The sequence below is a fragment of the Oryctolagus cuniculus genome, chromosome 10, assembly GCF_964237555.1.
Source record: "Oryctolagus cuniculus chromosome 10, mOryCun1.1, whole genome shotgun sequence".
NCBI lineage: Eukaryota > Metazoa > Chordata > Mammalia > Lagomorpha > Leporidae > Oryctolagus > Oryctolagus cuniculus.
The window spans coordinates 94,749,854-94,763,170 of record NC_091441.1 but is presented as its reverse complement, the minus strand read 5'-3'; the positions used below and the strand labels follow the sequence as shown (position 1 = coordinate 94,763,170).

Sequence of the window (13,317 nt, the reverse complement as noted above, 5' to 3'; positions counted from 1 at the left end):
TTTTAAATGGTTACAGAAATCTTTAGGTATCACTAGGCCTGCATGCGATGTCAATGTATTATCCTCCAAATAATTGCAGCTCGTAAGAGGAAAACCTGACATTGTCTTTGTTTTAAGTCGTCATTGATCTTGACATATGGGACCACCAGACATGACATGACCATGACAGGTTGCAGTTGGAAAATATTCCTATGAAAAATGTTCAAGGTATTCTAATTCAAGTCCTTAGATTTAACCTCCAGTTTACAAGAGAGGGGACAGAGGGGTAAGTTTATCGACACGATAAAGAACCAATTAAACAAATCCAAAAGAATTGTATAAGTGTCCAGGTCTCTTTAATAATTTTCACTGTCTTGGGAAAATAAAGTAAATGGGGTGGTAAGCACCTGTTGCCACTAAAAGAAACTCAAGAGAAAGAATTATCCAATAAAATATATGATTTGAGTCTTAAATGAACAAAGAAATTGTGAGAGACATTTGAGAACAATAGGGGACAGGCAACATGAACTGGCTGAGATGACACTTAGCAATTGTTAATCTCGTTAGCAACTATGTTGATCCAGCTTATGTGGAATGATCTCTCAGGATTCAAATGTAAATACTTTGGAATAAAATGTCTTGATGTCCATAATTTTCTGCAACATACATCAGAAAAAAGTTAGATGACTCAAACAAACACTGCGAAATGTTAACAACTGTTAAATACAGGAAATGGGTATGTGAATGTTCATTATGTCATGCTGCACTTTTCTGTTTGAAAATTGTTCTAAGAAATTTCCCAAGCTGGGTAAAAGTGTCAGAGCGTTTCTCAGAAGAGAGTCAGGATGTACAAAGAGATAGAGCAGCAATAGCATTCACGTTAAAACTGAGGGTAGTGGACACAGCTGCAGGTGAGGTTCCCATTCCACTCCCCTCCCCCTGGAGTCCTTGCTAGCTTCCACTGCCCCTTGCATGAGGTCAAAGCACAGTGCCTGAGCACCTACCCCAACGGGCCCTGCGGCCTCCTTGGTGTACCCATGTGGCCCAGCACAGCTGCACACACTGGGTCTCCTCTCAGGGCCCCGTGCCCGTAAGCTCTGTCTTCATCACTAGGCTTCGCATAGTTCTTTGCAGAACCCACCCAAGGCAGCTGTGCCCAGTTCTACTCAAACCGGTGTATCTTCCTCTGTCTCATTTCCATCCATTCAAGGTAGGGAGGAGATACTTCATCTGCCTGGACTCGAAGTGATTAGGAGACAGGCTCAGGCTGCTGCCGTTGAGATCTGCAATGTATCTCCCCAACCCTGCAGAAAAATTGAAGAAATGCTTCAAAACAGTGGCAAATTGAAATAAATATTCACATTTAACAAGTTGGATTGTCCAATACACAGATATGCACTTGTAAAATGACCATCTCACACATCACCATTGGCAATAAAGTCAAATTTAAAAGCGCACACTATAAAACACACCTGCATGCAGTTAACAGATACATGTAGCATGCCTTTAAATTCCTGAATGCCATCAAATGGGAAAAAAAATGATTATATTGAAGGAGATGACTTGGATGGGTGTGAGAATTTTTACTCTTCAGTTTGTATCTTTCTATACCACTTAGGAAAAATATATATGTGGTCACTTTATCTTAAATACTGATGAGTCATCTTGTTATAAAGATTGTGTATATTCTTTAATTGAATTGTTTAACTTGTACTTCTTTTTTTAAGAAACCAGGAAATGTCTATTTTAAAAGTCATATAAGAAATCAAAAAAATCAAAACACAAGTACAATAGAAAAACAAATTGTACAATATTATCTCAAGATCATTAAAATTTATAACCCTCTACCAAGAGTAAGAAAAAGGAAAATAGAAGCTAGCAGGGAAAAGGAGATTTTTCACTACAAATCCTGCATATATTAAAAAGCAAATAGTGGCCAGTGCCACGGCTCACTAGGCTAATCCTCTGCCTTGCGGCGCCGGCACACCGGGTTCTAGTCCCGGTCGGGGCACCGGATTCTGTCCCGGTTGCATCTCTTCCAGGCCAGCTCTCTGCTGTGGCCCGGGAGTGCAGTGGAGGATGGCCCAAGTCCTTGGACCCTGCACCCCATGGGAGACCAGGAAGAGCACTTGGCTCCTGCCATCGGATCAGCGTGGTGTGCCAGCCAAAGTGCACCAGCCGTGGCGGCCATTGGAGGGTGAACCAACAGCAAAAGGAAGACCTTTCTCTCTGTCTCTCTCTCTCTCTCACTATCCACTCTGCCTGTCAAAAAAAAAAAAAAAAAAAAAAGGCAAATAGTATGATACATTGAACAGCCAGGGGTCAATCGATATGGAAATCTGCATAAAAGTGGACACAAGCCTTGAAATATATAATTTTAATGGCTTATATCTATGAAAGAATTAGAAGTCATTATTTAAAACCTCTCACAAATGAAGTATCACACACAGCTGACTTCGCTGCTGTTTCCAAAATTTCAAAAGAGAACCCAACTTTGTACAGATGCTTCTAGAAAATAGAAAAAAAAAAAACAAACAGAAAATCTTGCTTAATTCTTTTCATGAGGCCAGCATGAATTGATTCCAAATCCTGAGTATTTATAAGAATGAAAAATTATAAACTCTCTCATGAACATAAATGTAAAAATGTTTCAAAATATTAACAAATAGAGTACAGTAATATATGAAAGGGATAATGTAGCATGACCAAGTGGGCTTTATTCCATGTATGGGAGAGCATTTTAACATTTAACAATAAATCAACATAATTCAGTCAAGAGCAAGCAAAGAACTGATTTAATTTCAATAATCACACATTGAAAACCTGACAAAATTTAACATCTATTCATGCTAAAAACTCACTGAAAACTAAAAATGGAAGGCAATTTCCTTAACTGAGTTTTTTAAAAAATTTACAGAAATGTATGCAAGTTGTCATATGAAATTGTGAGGTACTGGCAACATTCCCTGATACTGGAAATGAGACATGGAGGTAGAGTCCTGATCACAATTGAAAGGATGCAATTTATATAGGCAGACATGGAAAAAGCTCCAAGACAAATAGATTTTTTTAAAAAAGCTAGTTTGATATATGTAACATATAAATGTTTAGTTTAATTAAAAATAATCTGGAAGGATATATACCAAACTATTAACAGAAATGACTTCATGGGTTGATAGGGGCTCCATGTTTGTGTGTATGGGGAATGGCAGAGTTTGAAGGTAATCTTCCTTTTAGATATTACTTATGTCTGTATCATTTGAAACATGCAATGCCATCTTTTAAAAAAGATTTCATTTATTTCAGTGACAGAGTTACAGTCAGAGAGAGGGGAGAGAGAGAGAGAAGAGAGAGGTCTTCCATCCGCTGGTTCACTCCTCAGATAGCTGCAATGGCTGGAGCTGAATTAATTGGAAGCCAGGAGCCAGGAGCTTCTTCTGGGTCTCCCACATGGGTACAGGGGCCCAAGGACTTGTGCCATCTTCTACTGCTTTCCCAGGCCATAGCAGAGAGCTGGATAGGAAGAGAAGCAGCCAGGACCAGAACCAGAGCCCAGATGGGATACAGGCAGTGCAGGTGGAAGCTTAGCCTCCTACACCACAGCGCCGACTCCTGTAATGCCATCTTAATACAATACTACAGCATCATGTCCCGCTCTACATGAGAATGTTACACCACACTGGACATTCCTAGGCAATTACTACTTCTGTGATTCCTCAAAGTGTTTCCATGTAGGTGTTGACTTTTCTGAAAGGAAATTAGGAGCCAGCTGCTTACTAATGTAAACTGCACAACAGAAAAAACTGTGCTGATGCCGTTTCTCACTGAGGATGCTTCCCATACCCTGGGCACCTGGAATACACAGATAGCTCATTATCTGTCATGGTGGTGGAATTATTCTACGTTCATCTATGGGTATCCTTGTTCCTGGAAGCAAAGGGACTATGAAAGCCAGAGCAAGGAGTACACAGAGTCAGGTATTTTGGGCAATCAAGAAAAAGAACACAGACTTTGGCCTCATTTATCAGAACCCTCAAACACAGTCCAGGAACAAACCCCATTCTTCCTATGAGTCTGAAGTCTGGCCCAGAGAAAAGCTGATTCTGGTCTTGAATGAACAGGGCTGTGGTTGTTCATCACTACTTCGGTTTGGATTCAGAGACCAGGAAGCTGACATGAGCTTCTGTAATCAATTTCCAAGTGTAGAAACTGCTGGGCACTCTGGTACTGGCAGCCAGAGTGTATAAAGGATGCTCATCACTTTGTTCTAACAAACAGGCCACATTCCTGCCTCCACTTCCCAAATAGGACCAGATTCCACACAGCCCTACTTGATAGACAAACTATTTATCTCCCCTTTCCCCTTCAAGAGCTTTTAATTAGAAGTTCAATTTCTACTGGACCTGTGTCCTTTAATCAAGTGATTGACACAGAGTAGGGGAGATGAAGAAAAGGGAACACCTTTCTTCTACCAAATATGTTTGTGCGTTTGATGTTGCTATACTTCCCTGTGCATTCAGGGTTGCTTCCGGAAGGTGTGACCACACGACGGGTGTGAGTTCTTAGGATCTTAGTTTCCCTGGGGGCCTTGGAGACCAATCTTCTCTTCCCTCAGATGGATTTGGCCAAGAAGACAACATTAGATTAAAACACCTCACAAAATGTTCCAATTATGTGTGTTCCCCACGGACATCAAACGAAGTAATGGAAACAATTATCCAGATAATTTGATGTGAGATCTTTTTATTCTCAAGTGCTGGTGTAGACGGTGGGCATCACGTGACCCTTGATGTTCTAACCCAACGACTTCAGTCCATAAATCACAGAGTTCCCTGCATCATCTGAAGCAGCTCTGAGGGAATTCAGGAAGATGACTATCAAAAAAAAAAAAAAAAATCTCACCTTCTGGGTTGAAATCCGCCTTCTGCAGCCAGAATATATTTCTTCCTAGTCCTGGTATTTCAGCTTATTGCTGTCACCTTACCAGGATGTGTATAAACTTGATCCTGCATGGGACTAGATTGTGGCAGAAGTGCTGCAGCTCAAATGACATATCCAAGAGCCTTCCTAAGGCTAAGCTCTTAAACAAAAGAAAGAGTACAGGGAACTGGGGTAGATCTTCCTGGGCGCAAGTCAGCTTCGTGGTGATCTACTTGGTGTTTCTAGGGCTACGAGGCAGCCTGACCAAATTGATCTAGACAGCCTTTTCCCACTGGCAACAGCACAAAAATGAGATGACATAATTCACAGTATAGGAAATTAGGAGCAGATAGCAAACGCACACACACAAGGCTACTGTATTTCTTCCAAAGGGAATGCACATATTGAATAGATTACTAAGGAGGATCCTCGAAGTTGACAAAATCAATTCGTTCAAGAGATAGCAGCAGAGTGCTGGGGAAGATGAAGACCAGAGCACGGAGGCCAGGAGCTTAAAGAGCGCAATACGACGGGGCCTCGTTTGGTCATCTCATTCCTAGAACTTCTGTCACTTCTGTAAATTCAGCAGCTACCGTAATCCAACACTGACGTGTAGACTAATGGGGTTTTGCTGTCTGAACGACCAGCGCTGGGCTAATGTCTTAATTATTTTCCATTGCCTATGACAGACATTTTTTCCCATAAATTTGAATGAAAGAAATTAAGTTGAAGCAAATTACTTGTAACCACTCAGAAAGTTGGGCTTATGGAAACACTTTAGAGCAAGACAGCAAGAGTAGGTTCCGTCTTTTTTCTGTCAAGTCTAACCCTTCTTTAGTGGAGTGGTGGAGCTATTCCCTCCCCCTTGAATGAGGAAAAAAAAATGTATTTGGGGGACTTCATGACTAAACCAAAAAGGCCAACATTTCCTCAACAGTGTCCACAGGCAGCTGTGTCTTTCAACACGTCCTCTCTTCCCTTCTTTAAGAAAATGCTGGGAAACCATAGATAGCCTTGCACTAGAGACAATATTTCCCCCTCGAAAGTAAGGATGACAAATGTTGCATTTATTTCCTCAGCTACCCCACAGCAGGGGAAGGCAACATGAGCATGACACCCACTGCACAGCTGCAACTGCATACACTTGCACGTTCCACAGGGAGCCAAGCATTGCTTGTGGTTGGGAGGCAGTGTCACCAGACAAGTAGGATACACTTCCCTTGATGTCCCCTTTGAGATCAGCTCAAGTGCAGATACAAGGGAAGCATCCCCTGGGGTGTGTGTGTGTGTGTGTGTGAAAGGTGCTACAAGTGATCACTTTTCTCTAATGGGATATTTCTCTGGTTTTGTTCCAAAGATGCTTGTAACCATAAAAGAAAGGAAGCTGATAAAGAGTGACGTCCAGGTCCTTTGCTTTGCTCAACGAGCCATGAACGGCAGACTGCAGTTGCTCTGTGAAGTCTCTCTTCTTCCTGAAATGCTTTCAGGGCATGGCATGGGGGTGAAATCTGGGGCTAAGATCTGGAATGGTATCACAGGTGTGCACTTGACCAACAGTCTAATTCCGGTTCTACCTGAGAGCAAACCAGGTGAGCCAAGACTCAGAAGCCAGAGAGCTCACAGAGAAGAGTGTGGTGGAGCAGGGGCTCTGCCATCATACCCTCCTTGGGGCTTATACCTAGCCGTGGAGGCAGTACTGGTTGGAGTTTAAGAACAAGTTAGACTCAAGCCAGCTAGGAGTCTGATTTAGAAAGACAGAGCTCCAGGACAACCCTTAATCACTCTAATATTTCCACCCTGTTTATAAAATTAGGGTATTAACCACCTCATAGAATTGTTCTGAACATGGAAAGAGACAATTCTTAAGTGCCTGATCCATTACATGGCATATAGCAATCTCTTAACAATTCTTTTGGTCATTACCAAGCCAAAAACCTGGGGAAGCACTTGGGCTTTTGAGTATACCACTCTTCGCACTGCTCACACCTATTGGCATCATATGTTTTGGACCAAAGAGGGATACTCGTGTTCTGACACGCAGCCGGTTTTCTGAAATCAGCACAATCCGTACACAAGGGGTTCCCTAGAGAAAGTCCAACATTTGGGGGTATGATGTGCACAAGGTCCTGGTGATCTTTCTCAAAGGAAGCAGCAGAGTGATCCAGAGCATAGTTTGTAGCCTGTCAGTTTTAAGAAGCTACAGAGCCTCCCAAGTGGAGTCTCTGATAAGAGAGAGTAGTTACAGGCTCAAGAACATGATTAAGCAGCTTCCCCTTACTCTCAATAGAGCCTTCATTAAATACAGTGGACTGCCTTTGCCAAAGCTGTAGAGATTCTGGACTGTTACTGCTGCACTTATTAGTAAGAATAGATGATTCTAGGAATGATGCTAGGGATTATAATAAAGAAACTGCAGAAGTGAAGAGAAAAACAATTACAATACAGATAATGCTAGTTTTTCTCTTTCTTCCTAAACTGGTGGCAGAGGCTCGCTACTATTAGCTCAACTGTTTACGAGCAATCTCTTTATTCTACTGAAGCATCAACTACTAGGGGTCATAGTACAATATTAGAACAATACCAAGAGGAGGGACAGCCCCCTGCTAGCAGTGAGGTGGCGGGACAGAATGACTGTTATTTCCTTCTTTACCTCTCTTTCAAATTTCTGCCATGAATAGAGCTCACATGTATTTGTTGGAAGCAGCCCTGGACCACAAAGAGGATGCAAACCCTGGCTGTGCTGTTTTCTGTTAGGTAGCCCTTGGGTCTCAGTTTTTGCTGCTGTGTAGTGGAAGAAATGACACTCTTACCAGGAAGAATGACATGAGACCATGAAGGTACAGGAACTGCTTGGCATGGCAATGCCTAGGTAGGGAACAGTGGCCAGGAACTGGAAATGATTATTTATTATTTGCTTGAGGGAGCCAACCTAAATGAAGACAGGTAAATGAATGCCCTTCCAAGTGTCAAAATAAGAATATACTAGGAAGTAAAAAGGGAAGACATGTTATCCCCTGAAAGGTAATGAGACATCACTTATTTAGTAAGGAGGGCTTCATTCCCGTGTGGTGATGGGCATTTAAGCCAGCCTGTCCTCAGGAGCAAGCTCATCAGACCCTCCCCACGGGTACAGGTCCCAGGGGCATCACTTTCCGCCTTGGCAGGGGAAGAAACTGAACTTATGGCAGTGAAGTCTAGTTCAAAAATTAGAATGAGGACTATAATTCCATGCCTTTACCCTGGATTTTAAAAAAAAAAATTAATTAATTTTTTATTTGCGAGGTACAGTTATAGATAGAGAGAGGGAGAGACAGAGAGAAAGGTCTTCCATCTGCCGGTTCACTCCCAAAGTGGCCACAATGGCCAGCGCTGGGCCAAACCCAATACAGAGGCCAGGAGCTCCTTCTGGGTCTCCCACATGGATGCAGGTTCCCAAGCACTTGGGCCATCTTCTACTGCTTTCCCAGGCACATTAGCAGAGAGCTGGATTGGAAGAGGAGCAGCCGGGACACAAACCAGTGTGCATGTGGGATGCCAGAGCTGCAGGTGGAGGCTTAGCCTGAGATACCACAGCACCCGCCCCCTACCCCAGACATGATGCAGAAGGCTTCTGGACACATGGGGTCAGCTGTGAAATGCATCCTCCACAAGAGGGTCGGGGGCTGAAGTCCGGGACCCGGTAGAACTGCATTCCTGGCAGGCAGAGACAACTCTTTGCTTTTTGTTTTAGCATATAGCCTCTTCAGCTGTCAAACCATGTGTTCAAAAGACTATACTCACCCAAAGGGAGCAGGATTGGCTAATTCAAACCAAGGAACATGGCTAGAGCCAGGCCATACCCAATGCCTCATTTCAAAGCTCCTCTTTGGGGAGGAGGGAGAGAAAGTCCTGTTATGATCACTATAACAGCACAACTTTCTGTCTTTTTTTTTTTTTAAGATTTATTTATTTATTTATTTGAGAGGTAGAGTTACAGACAATAAGAGGGAGAGACAGGGAGAAAGGTCTTCCATCTGCTGGTTCACTCCCCAAATGACCGCAATGGCAGGAGCTGCACCGATCTGAAGCCAAGAGCCAGGAACTTCTTCCAGGTCTCCCATGCGGGTGCAGGGGCCCAAGCACTTGGGCCATCCTCTACTTCTTTCCCAGGCCATAGCAGAGAACTGGATGGGAAGAGCAGCAGCCAGGACTAGCACTGGTGCTCATATGGGATGCCAGTGCCGCAGGCAGAGGATTAACCTACTGCGCCACAGTGCCAGCCCCAGCAGCACAACTTTCTTTCCCACTTACTTTTTTTCCTCCATCAATGTACAGAATAGTGGTGTAGGTTTTGCGATTGTGTATGTATATATACACACGCACATTTATAATTTTTACATCCTATCTTTAACTCTTTTATTGGGTTTTACCTAATATGAAATGCTTTTCCTATCAACTAGACAGGGCATTTAGAAGATTTATTTTTCATCCGCATGGCTCTTCTTTATTTACAATTCCCTGTGACTCAAGTTTATTTGAGAGCTTGGATATCTCACTTTCAGACCAACATCCAAGTTGTTTCTATAAATAAAAAGCCTGGAGTCACTTAACCTAATTTCAAAGACTCCTCTACATAAAGTTAAATGGGATAGTCTGGAGTTTTCTGCTATTAATCTATGATTTTATTTTAAATAGTAGTATTACATTGCCATCTTAGTTTGTTATAATTATTTAATGTTCCAGGATCACTCTTGAAATGAGTAAGATTATAATAATAAATGATAACTCACAAGAATGCTAAAGCTTCCCTAATTTCTGCTTATTTTTATGATCACTCAGAACAATATTGTTTGGTTTTCTAACCGTATCATTTCAGACCAGCTGAAGCCGCAATAGGCTATTTGCGAGCCTGAGCAATGAGGCCATCCATCCCCGAGCCCAGCGGGTCTCACCCTGGCCAGGGGTTGGGTCATTCTGCACTGGGCTGTTCTCTTGATGAAGAATGTTGATGTGAGTTAGAGCTCTCTTAGAAACGGCATGAGGTTGCGTCTTCCCTCTCTAAATGGACTTTCTCTTTCAAGGATCTAAGTCTGGTAGGAGCACTCGAGTGCATCAGAGTTCATTTCAAAAGAAGGATTGTGAACACCCAATGCATGGAGCCTGGGCTGGATCTTTCCCATCACTGCAATCCCTATCCTGCTCAGTACAAAACTTTGCAACGGTAAGAACTCAATCAATGCTTCCTGCATTGAACTGAAACACTAGCTACTTGACACTTACAGAATATAACAACAACAAGATACTACAGGAAGAATGAAAGGGGGGAGATATCATTTGTCCATCTGTCCATTCATCCGTGTCTTGCCTTGTATCAGAAAGATTTTAAGGGCAATGGTATAGAAAGACTCAAAAGAGGCAGCCTGTAAGCTACAACTTGCAGGACAGGTAAGATGTGGAGCACAAAGATAAGGGAGAAAGGTATTTGCAAAAGCAGAGGTTGGATTTTGAAGGTTGGGGAAGTGTGAGAGGCATCCTCTGGCTGGAGCTTAGGAATCACAGAAGAAAGCAGTTGAAAAGAGTACAGAAAAGGACCCTGAAACCCAATCACAGTGGTTCTTATACATTATCCCACCCCAAACCAGCCAACTGCCAATGATGAGAGAGGTGCTCTATCCCAAGCCCTGCAGAGAGAACCAGAATGCATTCAGGCAGTCCTGGCTGGAAGCATCAGCTCTGATCACATAACCTCACTTTTCTGACTTTTCACACTTTTCTAAAATACGGATGCTAACAGCGGCACAAGATCATGGCATAGATGAATGTGGTCTGGCATACGTGTGGTCAGCTTACAATGCATGCTCAGGAAGTGGACATTTCCCTTTGTTCCCAGTTGGCAGATCTTCAGATCAATAAAACTGTCTTCTGAAAAGCTGCAAGTTAAAAAACATATCTTAGATATGTTCCCAAATAGCAAAATAAATAATTTAGTTTCTAGCAAGCACAACATTCAGTCAATCATTCTTGGAGCACTCTGGTTATTGGTTGATTTGTGGTATCAAATCCTAGGCCTTTCTGCTAATTGTCACACTAAAGTCCTTTGAAATGTGTCAGTGTGATCCACCTGTGCCCACCCCTCCTGATGCCCTGTGCATGGCCTCCTGAACCTGTAGAAACTTTTGAGCACAACTTAATTCAATTTTGAATTGGCCACTGGTGCCTTCAGGTTAAAAAGCTAAAGGTCCTTGGCAAGCACTACTACTGTGAAAACTTAATGGACAGTTACTTTCCACATACATTTGGAACTAAGAGTAAAAGTCAAGGAGAAATTGTCTTTGTTCTATGGGTGCAATTGAAATCTTATTGTAAGATCTTCATTGTCCTCTTCCAGAAGCTTTTACTTTTTCTGAAAAGTAAGTTTAGGCCTAGTAAAAAGTGTTATACACCAAGGATAAATAATACACATTTTTGTATACCTGATTTATCACTAAATTGAAGACACTTATTTCAGTGGTCACATGATAAAGGGATAAGTGCAAAATGCTTAATGCATATTTTCATAATTTCTATCATCTTAAACAATAGATGTAGTCATGGTAAGGTCCCTAATATTTTGATTATCCTCTCTCCAGATCTGATTTAAGTTGAACTTCTCTACTTCCTAGAAAGCAAGAGAGATGGGAGACTTGCTTTGGATACGAGAAATAACATGACATAACATGAAGGGGTATGACATGTGTCACTTCCAGGTAGAAGTCTTCCAGGGAGACTTATGCAAAGTTCCTGCCCCTAGTTTGGGCTGCTGGTGATGCTCTATACGGCCGAGGCTCCAATGGCCTATGCCACACACATGGACTGAAATCCCCAGCCATATCAAGTAGTGTGAGGGACATTAATGAGGAATATATTCTGCTGTTGTTTAATTTTTCCTTATGAGATGATTTTGTATTCATGTGCAAGGAAACGATAAAATTTCACTACCAGGAAATAGACCCTGACCAAGTACACTGACTGCCTTCAGTTCTACACGTACTCCTTTGTGCATGCGTGCTTGTGTGCACTTAGTTCTGTGACATTTGTCACATCCCGAGATTTGTATGGTCACCACCACAATCAAGAGACAGCACCACCATAAGAACCCCTGATGCTACCCCTTTATTTTCAATCAACTCCCTCCCATCCTCCTTCTCCTTGATCTCTGGAACTCACTTATCTGTTCATATCTACAAATCTGCCATTTTAAGATTACACAAATGAAATCAAGTGATATGTAACCTTTAGCAGTTTTTATTGTGGCAAAATATAAAATTTGCTGTTTTAACCATTTTTAAGTATTCAGTTTAGCGGCATTTATTTATAGTATTCAGTTTTGCAACAGTCACAATGTTGCAAAATCAAATGTGTGGTCTTTTTGGATGGGCCTTTCCTCACTAACTGCAATTGCCTGGAGATATATCAGTGCTGTTGTGTCTATCATTAGTTCATTCCTTTTTGTTGCTGAGTGGTGGTTCACCATGTAGATGCACCACAATTTGTTTAAACACTCACCCATTGAGAGGTATTTGAGTTCTTTAAAATTTGGTGTTACCAGGAATGAAGCTGCTATGATCATTTATATATAGAATTTGAGGAAACATGAGTTTTCATTTCTGTAGTTTAATTGCTCAAGAGTGTAAATGCTGGGTTCTATCGTGAACACATGTCTAGTCTTGTCAAAAACTAGGCTAATCCTCCGCCTATAGCACCGGCACCCCAGATTCTAGTCCTGGTCGGGGCTCCAGATTCTGTCCCGGTTGCTCCTCTTCCAGTCCAGCTCTCTGCTGTGGCCTGGGATGGCAGTGGAGGATGGCCCAAGTCCTTGGGCCCTGCACCCACATGGGAGACCAGGAGGAAGCACCTGGCTCCTGGCTTTGGATTGGCGCAGCGCACCGGCCGTAGTGGCCATTTGCGGGGGGAGGTGGTGAACCAATGGAAGGAAGACCTTTCTCTCTGTCTCTCTCTCACTGTCTACTCTGCTTGTCAAAAACAAACAAAAAAACTGCTGGCTCTGTCATTTCACAACCTTTGTTGTTTGAGCCATGATGTTTTGGGGCTGTTTGTTACCACAGCATAGCAAAGCCTAATACATTACCAGATTATTTTCTCACTTACAACATCATCATCTACTCCTGTTGACCTTGATTATGAAATAAGAAGTGCCTTCATGAGCTTGTCCTTTATTCATTCACTCATTGCCTAATTTGTTTATTAAATAGTTGTGTGTTGAGCACATATTAACTCTGGGGACCCTCTGGGATGATGAGAATATAATAATGGAACGAAAAACTTCAGTTTCTACTGGGAAAAAAAGAGGATAAACACAGACAAATAAAGCACTGCTATGAAGGTGAGGCACCAAAGCAGTGTTCCAGGATCAAATCCAGCTCTGACACAGTAGCCAGG

The 13,317-nt window shown here is 42.3% G+C and overlaps 1 long non-coding RNA gene across 1 annotated transcript in view; it reads right to left on the bottom strand.

Annotated features, from left to right (window-relative positions):
• LOC127492331 (uncharacterized) overlaps positions 1 to 13,317 on the bottom strand; it is a 43,545-nt gene that overhangs the window by 8,270 nt on the left and 21,958 nt on the right. Inside the window, exon 2 of the long non-coding RNA XR_007921566.2 lies at positions 984 to 1,283. This is a non-coding gene — a long non-coding RNA (uncharacterized lncRNA). The remainder of the gene's footprint in view (positions 1 to 983; positions 1,284 to 13,317) is intronic.